The sequence below is a fragment of the Palaemon carinicauda genome, chromosome 1 (genome assembly GCF_036898095.1).
Source record: "Palaemon carinicauda isolate YSFRI2023 chromosome 1, ASM3689809v2, whole genome shotgun sequence".
Taxonomy (NCBI): Eukaryota; Metazoa; Arthropoda; class Malacostraca; order Decapoda; family Palaemonidae; genus Palaemon; species Palaemon carinicauda.
Genome location: NC_090725.1, coordinates 93,377,526 through 93,390,025, shown reverse-complemented (window position 1 = coordinate 93,390,025; position 12,500 = coordinate 93,377,526). Strand labels below are relative to the sequence as shown.

Genomic DNA, 12,500 nt, shown 5'->3' with positions numbered 1-12,500 from the left:
GCACCGAATGTGAAATGCATGCTAGAATTTGCCGAGGATAAATATTGAGTTGCGATATTTAGCTATGTTTTTTTATCAATCGAATGAAGCACAGTAAAATGATAATCATTAAATTAGAGTGCTGGTTTGTTGTATTTATTCAGCGGTTTTACTTCACTTGAGCCTATTTTTCACTATCCCCTCCAAACTTCGGTTCACTTTTTGTTACAGGAGGTATAGAGAAATCAATTTATTGGCTCAAAATTGTAGTTCCTTAGAGATGATGATGTAGCATTTAATAAATTTTGAAATATCTTTGACTTGTTATATCAACACAATGCATCAAACGCTTTGAAGTAAACTAGTTTTTTTGCTAGGTAAAAAAAAATGCAATCATTTTATAGTACACTGGTTTGTAGTAGTTACAATAAAGATATAACATATTTTTATAATTTTATACATTGGCCTCGTTTGTACATAGCTTTATTTATAGATAATTTTGTTATAATCACTGAGAAAGAAATTCGATAGATTTTTTTTTTTTTTTTTTTTTTTTTTTTTTTTTAATCCAGGAACCGAATTGACATTGAACTTTTCAAACGTTATTATTTTATACAAGTGCTCACGGCATCGTTACAACTTTATACTTTGATTCCTCTGAGAATTTCAGGCTTCTTTTACGTAATGGCATGAATCATCTCCCCTTAATTTAGCACCTTCATGAAATGCCACATAGTTATTTTAGTTAATACAGGAAAAATTCTCGAGAATAAAGAGAACACTAGGTACAGTTGCACACAGGAAATCCTGGCACACCTTGCACTGTCATACCCTTACTGCGTGGCGAGTAACCAAACAGATGCTGAGTTTAAGGAGAAATGGCACGGGTGGTGGGTGCGGCTAAATATGGGAATTCACCGCGCAGTAAAGGTATGATAGGGTGCTAGGAATTCCCGCATCCTGCTGTACATACTGTATATGCTTCTTTCTTAATCACTTGATCTCCTGCCCTCCCCTCTCTCTCTCTCTCTCTCTCTCTCTCTCTCTCTCTCTCTCTCTCTCTCTCTCTCTCTCTCTCTCTCTCTCTCTCAACTATGGTTTGATTATTAAGCTGGCTTATTTGCCATTTTTTACGGAGTGGCCGAAGTCAATTTGTCCGAACCTAGTAGTTGTATGGTCATACAATTATAGAATTGACAACAATAGTGAGGAGACAACTCAGTATACGTAACGATACATCTATTCCAACTTTAGTAATATAAATATCAAGAAATTAGATCACAGATGAGTAATTTCTAATTTTAGGATACTCCCCAAAGTCGTAAATCACTTTCACACTTTCAGACGAATGAATTTTAATGTTTGTTTTCTAGCAATGTATTTAGCGCCAATCGTAAAAGTTCTATTACAAAATTAGTTGAAATACGTTTGTATTACATTCTGAAAGTTGACAAGTGCTCAAGAACAAAAAGTGATTGGGAATAATTCTACTTGGCTGGGATGTTGGGAGGTGAATTGTGAGAGGAGAATCAGTGAGTTGAATATTCTTCAACCTTATATGGCTTTTGAGATGGGTTCACTGGAAAAAGCAATGTATGGAGGCAGGTTTGAAAATTTCGACTTACAATCAGTAAAATGAAAATTGAATAGTGTAGCTTAGTAAGGAGAAAAAAGTATACTTGAATATAAATTTATATCTGCCAGGTGATATTTTCTTGTATATAACATTTTTGTATACATTTGCGAATACTCTGTTAAGAATATCAATCGAACAATGTGATGTAAAAGATTAAAGAGAATTATATCTGCCAAAAAGCATCTAAGCTATTTCCTGACAATACGAGTACATGGCAATCTTTAGTTAACAATGAATGTTCCTCCCACAAATCCACCTCCTAATTTCCTCGCCATGCTCATTTCCCCAAAAATCTTCTTCTTATAAATTTTCAGAGCATATTACAAATGCCTTATAAGGATATTGGTAAAAGTACATTGCTGCAGGTAAACTTTACAATTCACACGTCGGACATCTTTGGGGGTAACTACGACCTCGGCAGTGGTTGTCTATTATTTAACAGTTCTTTGCCTACCAAGGATTCTCATTTGTTCCGATAAGAGATACTTACCTCGAACTACTTTCATAGGAGGACTGGTATAAAACCACTCCGCTCCGACCAAAATGATTCAATTCCCACTCCCATAATGCCCGGCCGAGACCCGGCCGCCATCTTGACCTCAGGTCCTCAGTTCTCGCTGGTCGGTCACTACATTCACACGTCCTGTCCTCACTCCCGCTCTGACCCTGACCTCGTGGTTCCCATGTGGTCTCCTCGTGTTCCCTGTGTTCCCTTGTGTTTTCCATTGTCCTTTCTTTCCCTGTGTGTATCATTGCCCTGTGTGTATCATTGCCCTGTGATGGAGGCTCATCATCGTTGCCCTGGGCCTTCTGCGGAGAAAGCGCATGGCGCTTTTTTGTCCAAGGAAGAGGTTGACCCGCATACTCCTTGTTCCACGTGTTGGGGATAAAGGTGTGCGAAGAAAGCTTGTTGCCCTGAATGCATCGTTTGGCCCGACTGGCAATGGAAGTTAGTCAGGATGGAGAAGAAGAAGGCTAAGAAGGAGAAACGTGCTAAGTCGAGGGAAACGTCGGTAGAGTCGTCCTCTGCCAGGACAACTCCTGTACAGGTGAAGTACTCAAGGTCATCCCATAGTGGGGACGTAGTTGAGTCTGGCCGGACCTCAACCGATTGTTGAGCCCGTTGTTTCGTGGGGTGAGGCCCCTGTGGCTGATCGCTTGTTATTGTCTTTGTGGGTGTGCTTGCCCCTTGTGGGTACCCCCTCCATGGAGGAGTTTGTAGGTCAAATTCGTGGTGCGGAGGTGCCCTCCTTGGTAGCAGTTCCGGCCGTAACCCCGGTAACCGAACTGCCTTCTCTGTGTCGTACCAGGTCCGTCATCGGGAACGTGCGATCCATATCATGGGCGTTGTGTGACGGGCTCTTTCGATGTTGATCCGCCGCCGTGGTTGGCCGTGCCAAGGACCCCCGGGTAGTTCGCCGAGAGACGTCGAGCAGCCTTGGGATGAAGGAGACCTCGGAGTGCGATGCACCCACCCCGAACCGTCTCCCTCGGTCGGGTCGTCAAGCCCATGGTGAGGAAGACCAGGTCAGTGACCCCTCGTGACGACAAACTCACAAAAGAAGAGAGCCAAGTGTTCTCCTTCTTCCCCCGACGGAGACCGATCTTTGGACGGGACCTCCTCGAAGAGTTCCTCCTCCCGCATGAGAAGAAGGCACAGGGGAGCAAGAAGAACCGTTCGCGGTCTTCCTCGAGGTACTCTAGAAATATTCTAGGTCGTCCTGGAGGTGGCACAGGCGCTGCAGGAGCAGCAGCAGGAGGAACAGGCGGCATCGCAGACATGGCACTTCCCATTCACCAAGGAAGGCCGGTAGTGGTCCCCCCGTTCCCACTGCACCAAGGGCTGCCCATGGGACGGGGGTCCCCGAGGAGAGCGGGGCCCGTGGTCTACTCCTGGGGCTCTCCAGCCTATCCATCGGCCGCCAGCCCAGCGGCAGGCCCTGTACAGAAGGCTCCGTGCGGCAGGCCCAGTACGGCTGGCCCCGTGCGGCCAAGAATGGGTAGGAGTCCCCCAGTAATCCCGCAGAGGGAGCCTAGAGGTGGGAGCTCCCCAGGCATGGTGAGGCCCCATTCGAGTGAGGTTGGCTCCTCCCCCCCCCCCCCCCCCCCCCCCGCAAGAGGCGCTCCTCGATACGGGTCTCCCCGGTGGGGTGGAACCCTCGGCTACCCCCGTAGGTTTGATGAGTGAGGCCAACCGTCCACTGCAGCACGGGCTGCTTGTGGGATGGGGGTCCCCGAGAGGAGAGAGGAGCGCATTGTCGACTCCCGGGGGCTCTCCGGCCGGTCCATCGGCCTCCCTCCCAGCGGCAGGCCCCGTGCTGCCGAAAGTGGGTAAGGGTCCCCCAGTGACCCTGCAGCGGGAGCCTAGGGGGGTGACTTCCCCAGGTGTGGTGAGGCCCCGTTCGAGTGAAGCGGGCAAGACCATGCGGTTCCCCCCCCCCAGAGGCTCTCCTCGATATGGGTCTCACCACTTGAATGGAGCCCTCGGCTAACCCCACAGGTTCAACGGGGATCTGGTGTTGCCAGACACAACACTGGAGGAAGCGTCGATGTTCGGGAGGGTCCTACCCTGGATCTGGGACCTGAACAACCTGAGTGAGCCGGAAGAGCCCAAGGATCTGAACTTTGCCACAGTGGTGGACAGGGCCGTGGGGATAGTGCCTAAGGAGGCCAGGCCTTCTCGTTGCAGGAGACCCTGTCGATGGAGGCCTCCGCTTGGTCCCTGTCCCAGGCCATGCCACTTTTCACACCAGCCACGATCTCTCCAACGAAGCAGGCCTGAACCTCTTTCGAGAGCTTCTCCGGTCCGAGACCAAAGCTATTAAGTTGGCTCAAGAATCCCGGATAGAGACCCCAGGTTGCTTAAGAACTCCCCAGTGGAAGGGGAAGGTCTGTTTCCAGAGAACCTGGTGGAGCAGACGATGGAGAGACTCGTGAAGGAAGGCAGGTCCTGGGATTCCTCCCACCAGCCCTCCTTCAAGGCCCCTCAAGGATTCTCGGGTCCCTTCAAGTCCAGGTCCTCTTCCTCCAGGAGAGCCAGAGGAGCCCGGGTCCCTAGGAGGAAGTAGGGCGAGAGGCCCCGCCTTCCACTATCCCCGCCACCGGTGGAGGGATGCCTCCAAAACATTGGCAAAGTTGGGAGAATTCCGGAACCGACCTATGGGCAGGGCGTGTTCTGAAGGAAGACTACCGAGTCCCCTTCATGGACGAGACCCCTCCCCTGGTAAGGGACCCTGGGGCGGACACCTTGCATCCTGAGACTACTCCCACAAGGAAGTCCTCCAGGCGGAGATCTCCGGCATGTTGCTCAAGGGCTCCCTCCAACCGGTGTCAGTCAACTCCCCGGCCTTCTACGGCAGACTCTTCCTAGTCCAGAATTCCTCGGGGTTGGAGGGTCGTGACAGACCTCTCGGCCCTGAACAAGTCTATCAAGGCTGAAGTGGGGTCAGGTAACTTACCAATTCACCACCCTATGCTTCGGCCTATCCACGGCCCCTCAGGTTTTCACAAGAGTGTTCTCCCTGGTGTCGGAGTGGGCGCACAGATGCAACTTCCGACTCCTGCCTTACCTAGACGATTGATTGCTGCTTTTAGTGTCAGAAGGATTCTTGGAGCAGCAACGGGACATTCTATTAGCCTTCTGTGAGGAGCTGGGTATTGTGGTAAATATGGAGAAATCCCAGCTGACACCAGTAAGAAGGACGGTATACTTGGGGATGAAGCTGGACACGACATTGGAGAGGGCCTTCCCCTTCGAGGAGTGCATCAGGAACCTCAGGGAGATTTCCAGGCCATTCCTCCAGGGCCTTCCTATGAGGGCCAAGGACTGGCAGAGGCTACTGGGTCACCTGGCCTCCCTAGAGAAACTGGTCCTTCAGGGCAGGATCAAACTGAAGCCCCTTCATTGGAACGTAAAGGATCACTGGTGCCAGGCCGGTTCTCCCACTCAGGTGGTCCCACTGTCCCCCGATGGGACAGTGGCCCTACAGTGGCGGTCTCTGCTGGAGAACTCCAGGCGGGGCACCCCGCTGACAGATTCCCCCCTGGAGACGTTGCTCTTCACTGATGCCTCCAAGGAGGGTTGGGGCGCCCATTTGGCCTCTCACACAGCCCAAGGCCAATGGTCGCAGGCAGAGAGAGCTCTCCATATCAACGTCCTGGAGATCTTGGCCATTCAGAGGACCCTTTCAATCTTTGAAGTGGAGCTAGAGGGCATGACGGTAGCCCTGATGTGCGACAACGCCACAGTGGTGGCGTATGTCAAGAAACAGGGAGGCCTTCACTCCAGGGAGTCCTGCCTAATAACAGAAAATATCCTGGAATGGGGCAAGAGGAGACACAGACTTCACGGCTCGGTTCATTCTGGGAAATCGAAACGTCATAGCGGACAGTCTTAGCAGGAAGGGCCAGGTCCTAAGCGCCGAATGGTCCCTGAACGTGAAGCTCCCGGTCTACTGCTCCCCGGTACCAGACCCAGGGGCGAGATGGAAGATGCGTTTCAGCACTCCTGGGACAACATGTGCATCTACCCCTTCCCACCCTTCAGGGTCCTCAGGAAGTTGTTGAACAGGCTCCTCCGGTCCAGGGGCACGAGGATGATCCTCATGGCTCCGTGGTGGCCGGAGAGGGAGTAGTTCGTAGACCCTCCGGCTCTAGAGTCATATCCCCCGTGGCCTCTTCCTCTAAGAGAAGACCTCCTGTGTCAGTCGCACTTCCTAAGGTTCTACGAAAGCCTGCAGGTGCTCTCCCTTCACGCATGGCGACTATCGAATGCCTGCTGAAGAGAGATGGTTTCTTGGGTTCAGCGGCCTCCTACATTGCGGGTTATTTGTGGAAATCCTCTGCCGCTGTGTATCAGGTGCAAATGGTGTAGGAATAAGGGAGTGAAGCCCCTGGAGGCTTCCATCCCCCTGATGGCAGACTACCTAATCTTCCTGAGGATGGAGAAGAAGGTCTTGGTACCAGCAGTCAAAGGAGCTAGGGCTGCCCTGGGGCAGGTCTTCAAGCTGAAAGGCCTGGACTTAGGTGCCTCAGATCAGTTATCCATGCAGATCCGCAACTTCGAGCAGTCATGCCCCCCGCAAGCCACCAGGGTCCCCGCTTGGAATGTCGCCAGGGTCCTGAACTCCCTGAAGAGATCCCCTTCGAGCCCCTGAATGATATTTTGGACAGGAAGCTCTCGTTGAAGACAGTCTTCTTGTTGGCCTTGGCATCCTCCAAGAGGGCGAGCGAACTGCACGGACTCTCCAGCAAGGTCTCCCACTCCAAAAGGTGGAAAACCTCTCGTTTAGATTCTCTCTGTTCTTCGTGGCCAAGACGCAGAACCGCTCGGTTGTGGATTGAAGGTTCGAGGAGTTCTCTGTTCCAGCAATAGCCTCCTCGGGGGACCCAGAAGACTTACTCCTATGCCCGGTAAGAGCAGTCAGGAAGTACTTGAGTAGAACAGCCAGGTACTGCCCGGGTCTCGCCTCCCTCTTCATCTCTACGGGCCTGGTCAAGAAGGCAGTGTCGAGGAATACGGTCTCCTTTTGGTTGCAAGAGGTCATTAGGAGGGCTTATGAGACTTCCAGAGTGCTTCCCCCCCCCCAAGGACACTAAGCCTCACGACATCAGGGCCCTGGGTACTTCCTTGGCCTTCTCCAAGAACATGGCAGTTTCTCAGATCTTAAAGGCCAGAGTCTGGAAGGGTCATTCTACTTTCACAGCCCATTACTTAAAGCACGTTACGAGGAGGACGTTAGATACCTTCTCGTTAGGTTCTATGAAGTCAGGTCTTCAGCAGGTGTGAAGGTCCCACAAGTTTCCGTCGCGATAGGGTTAGTGATGCTCACACGTTTCCCCTATCCTTCCTGAACCTCTCCTTCCTATTCCCCTCCCCTGCATTCCCTGTGCCCTTAGAGCGGGAGGAACGAATGTGAGTTTGAATAGGTGAGTTATCAATTGATTGCTAGGTGTATTATTAATATGTGGTATATGATTCTCATTCCCTCCCCCCCCCCCCCCGGGTATGCCCATCCGTCTACCATGGGGCTTCTTGCCCCTGAGGTCAGGGTGGCCCTGGTCCCAGTTCACCCTCTCCTCCCAAGTCTGAGTCTCCTATGAAAGTAGTTCGAGGTAAGTATCTCTTGTCGGAACAAATCAAGAAATTTTAAGTAATTTTTATTTTTCCTAACGATACTTACCTCGAATTACTTTCGGATTATGGCCCTCCCGTCCATCCCCTAGTGAACTGGCACTCAGAGGGTGGACGAAGGTTGGAGCGAGAACTGAGGACCTGAGGTAAAGATGGCGGCCCGGTCCCGGCCGGGCATTGTGAGGGTGGGAATTGAATCATTTTGGTCGGAGTGGAGTGGTATTATATCAGTCCTCCTATGAAAGTAGTTCGAGGTAAGTATCGTTAGGAAAAATAGAAATTACTTAAAATTTCTGATTTTTTAATAATTTATTTACTTCAGTTTGTAATTGTTATTTTTTTTTATATACTATGCTGTAACCTCACTTTTAAAAGATGTATTGACAATTCTCTAACAATATAAGCATAAAACACTTGAGTTGGGCAAATTCATTTTCAACCAATCAGTAGTAATCACTGAAGTGCAAATTTCCCAGTTTAAGAAAATCGACAATAATTTTCACTGAACATGTGAATTGGACATCTCAGAAATATTAGTGTGTGTTTAGGAACTAAGCCATCCAGATGATTGTACCCTAAAGAAGTGTATATTGCAATGAACGAAATCGCTAGACACTGAAATATTTCATTATTTCCTGCTGCTCTCTCTCTCTCTCTCTCTCTCTCTCTCTCTCTCTCTCTCTCTCTCTCTCTCTCTCTCTCTCTCTCTCTATATATATATATATATATATATATGGTAATCTTCTGTTAACATTGACTGTTCCTCCCACAAATCCACCTCCTAATTTAATCGCCACGCCCATTTCCCCAAACTAAGCCATCCAGATGATTAGACCCTGAAGAAGTGTATATTGCAATGCACAAAAGCGCTAGATACTGAAATATTTCATTATTTCCAGCTGCTCTCTCTCTCTCTCTCTCTCTCTCTCTCTCTCTCTCTCTCTCTCTCTCTCTCTCTCTCTCTCTCTCTCTCTCTCTCTCTCTCTCTATATATATATATATATATATATATATATATATATATATATATATATATATATATATATATATATATATATATATATATATATATATATATATATATATATATATATATATATATATATATATACACACACATATATATATATATATATATATATATATATATATATATATATATATATATATATATATATATATATCTCGCCATGGTCAGCAAAGCTGTATTAGTTAGCGCCTTCCATAGTTTTCTGTGCTGTGAGCGATCAGGCTAAAGTCACTCATTATCATCAATCCTCAATGGCCAGAGTGTGTTAAATGGCATTTGTCCTGTACTGGAGATATATATATATATATATATATATATATATATATATATATATATATATATATATATATATATATATATATATATATATATATATATATATATATATAGATTGTGTAAGTATATATAGTACCCCTCTCTGCGTGGGGATAGCTTAACGTGGTGAAAAAGATTGTGTATCGCCATGATCAGCAATGCTGTACTCTTTAGGCCACCCATTCTAGGGCGGTTTGCTGTCAGCGATCAGACCAAAATCTCCCACCATCAGCAATCTGCTTTGGCCACCGTGGTGATAAAAACTGGCCAAACTCAAGACAGGCATGGCCAATGTATTGATGTTTATTGGAAATAGAAAAAAAAAGTCTTTAGTACATTATTTTGTATGGAGTACTTTTATTTTTTTGGTATATTGTTTGTGAGAGTATGTAACTGAAGTAGCACCGACAAGACAAAGGAAAAAAGTAAATAGTAGTAGGAGAATTAGGCTAGATCGGTTGTATTCTGACAGTTCCTTTTTACATGAACCTTGTTGGATATAGAATTGGATGAAAAGTAATAATAATATTAAGGTGGTTGTGGCCGATGTGGTAATGTTCCTTTGGTCACTTCAACATCACCATCCTTGTGAGCTAAGGAGAGGTACTTTGGGAGAGCCATTGCCTGGCCCTCCTTGGTCCTAGCTTGGGTGGAGAGGGGTCTTGGACGCTGATCATTTGTGTATATGGTCAGTCTCTAGAGCATTGTCTTGCTTGATAGGACAATGTCACTGTTCCTTGCCTCTGCCATTCATGAGCGACCTTTATACCTTTAAAGTGGTTATTTGTTACTCTCAGGTACGCCTGATGAATATGACAATGATGTTGCAAATATGCATGTTAGATATAAAATATCTGTGGATTTTCGTTAGAAAACAGATGGAAAGTGAAATATTGCGAGAAGAATGGACGTAGAAAGCTCTATTAATTTTTTATCTGCTGAAAACTAGATGGAATGTTCAGTCGTATAACAATAGAATGTTTCCCTTTGAGTTAATTAATAATTAAATGTTTTTGTATTAATCAGTCAATGAATAAGGATTATTGCAAGAATTTTTTTTTTTTTTTTTTTTTGCAGGTGCTCCAGTGGAGGCTCTCACCAGCAGCTAAGGTAAGTACAAATTATGGAAATTAAAGTTTATATTATGTTGCATGATTAGTCATTTTATTCTAATTAATGTAAGAATAAGGAGATTAAACTGTTTAGTTACCTTTTTTTTAAAACGTCTACGTGAAAGTTTGACGCTGCTTTATCCCATTCTATCTGCTTTATGCTATATTCTTAAAAATAGGGGAATTTTAAGCCAGTTAATATTAATTCAGTGATTTCGCACATCATGAAATTAGGTTGGGCGGTAAAACCTTTAGCATTTACTTCTGTTGCTTCAAACGTGGCAAATCGGTTTATATTTGTTTTGAAGAAAATGCCGTTTGATATAGCTTACAAATATTATGACCTTTTATTAGTATAATATTTTCACTTTTATAATATTAATGCTGATAAAATGTTTTCCTATTGATGTCGAAATTTCATATCAGTTCCACTAAACGTTAAATTTAATATCTTATAAATTTAAAGTTGTGAAATAGGTGTACTGCACATCTTCCTATTAGCTTAGTTTCGCTTCCGCTGTTGTTAAAACGGGCAGATATTGACAGCTTTACTCTTTTAAAATGTGGTAACTGTAATATGAGAACGGTGAGGACATCTTATTTTGATTTTATCCTGTCAAAATCTATCGCATTAGTTTTAGATTTCTACCGCTGTAACTGAAACCAAGTTTTAAACAAAACAGTTAAACACGAAATGTATCTCTTACTTTTTGTAATTTTTGTACTTTTCAGTTTTATTTTTGTATACTTACTGTTATATATTATACATTGAGTTTTATACTGTTTATGACTAGGTGAGAAATTTTGGTCGGAATTATTATTATTTAATAGTTTTTTTTTTTTTGTCGACTGTGGTACAAGAGTAATGTTTATATATATATATATATATATATATATATATATATATATATATATATATATATATATATATATATATATATATATATATATATATATATATATATATATATATATATGTATATATGTGTGTGTGTATATATACATATATATATATATTTTTTTTTGTCGTCGATGAGTGTGGCACCAGTTTGACATCACCTTTTACATCTTATCACTCAAACATCATGGATGATTTTTCACTTGCATCCAATCCACGAATCGGTTTCAAATTAATTTGATTTAATGTAAAGAATGATAATTCTGAAAAGGTTTTTTTTTTTTTATTATTGGGCTTATTACCATTACCAATTATTATGAAACGTGAAGATGATAACTTAAAGTGAGACAGAATGGAAAACTAGGTACGGATGTCTCGCGTCAAATAAGTCTGGTTTGTGGTTATAGTCTAGTTTTATGAAATAAAGTTTGGATAATAATTTACATGTAGGACATGAAATTTACGTCGATGCATTTTAATTTCTTAAAGCAGACCTGACTATAGTGACACCTGGTTCCTCGTTTAGAAATCATGTATGACATTAATGTTTCCGATCTACGGTATCATTCACATGTATGTATAATTGCATATACATATGCAAATATGCTTTTCTGTCACTTGTATGTGTGTTTTCTACACATGCATTGATTTTGCAAACATGTATGTATATATATCTATATGGATAGGGTTATGTATACGTATATGCAACAGTGTGTATATGCATTGATAAATAGGCGGTGTGTGCAAGTATGTGTATTGGCTTGTATGCATCATTGTATATGCATGTGCTGTACATATGTGTAGGTATATGTGTATGACTACATTTCAGTATATATAAGAATAATTTTTAAAAACTTTGAAATAATTTAATATTAATATAATTAGATTGTAGGTATCTATCGGAAAGCCTAGAATAAAAAAAAACACCTGACATCAGAAATGCGTCTTTAAACACCATGTATGACTTAATGGATATGAGTTCTGCTCTCGAAAATTCTTTGGAGCTTAGGTCCTCCCAGGTAGCGGGGTTTTTTATGTGATGTTCTACAAATGTTTGTATGTATGTTTATACTCTTACTGCACCATGTGTATTGTAAAATTATCTCAATAGGTCAGTCCTCCAGAAAAAGTAAGACGAAATTAGTCGGGATTCTGTGTATATTATCATATTGCATCTGAGCATGACATTTCCTTACGAGATTTGGGCATATATGGTAACACACACACATACTCACACACACACGCACACACACACACATACTCGCACACACACGCACACACACACACACACACACATATATATATATATATATATATATATATATATATATATATATATATATTTATTTCAACCGCAATGGCGTTATTGTCGTAATCTACCTTTGGTAGTATATCCA

At 43.8% G+C, this 12,500-nt stretch overlaps 1 long non-coding RNA gene across 1 annotated transcript in view; it reads left to right on the top strand.

The window, feature by feature from the left end:
* Positions 1 to 10,383, top strand: part of LOC137642667 (uncharacterized) — a 662,677-nt gene extending 652,294 nt beyond the window's left edge. The window contains exon 3 of the long non-coding RNA XR_011044839.1: positions 10,171 to 10,383. This is a non-coding gene — a long non-coding RNA (uncharacterized lncRNA). The remainder of the gene's footprint in view (positions 1 to 10,170) is intronic.
* Positions 10,384 to 12,500: the final 2,117 nt, after the last annotated feature.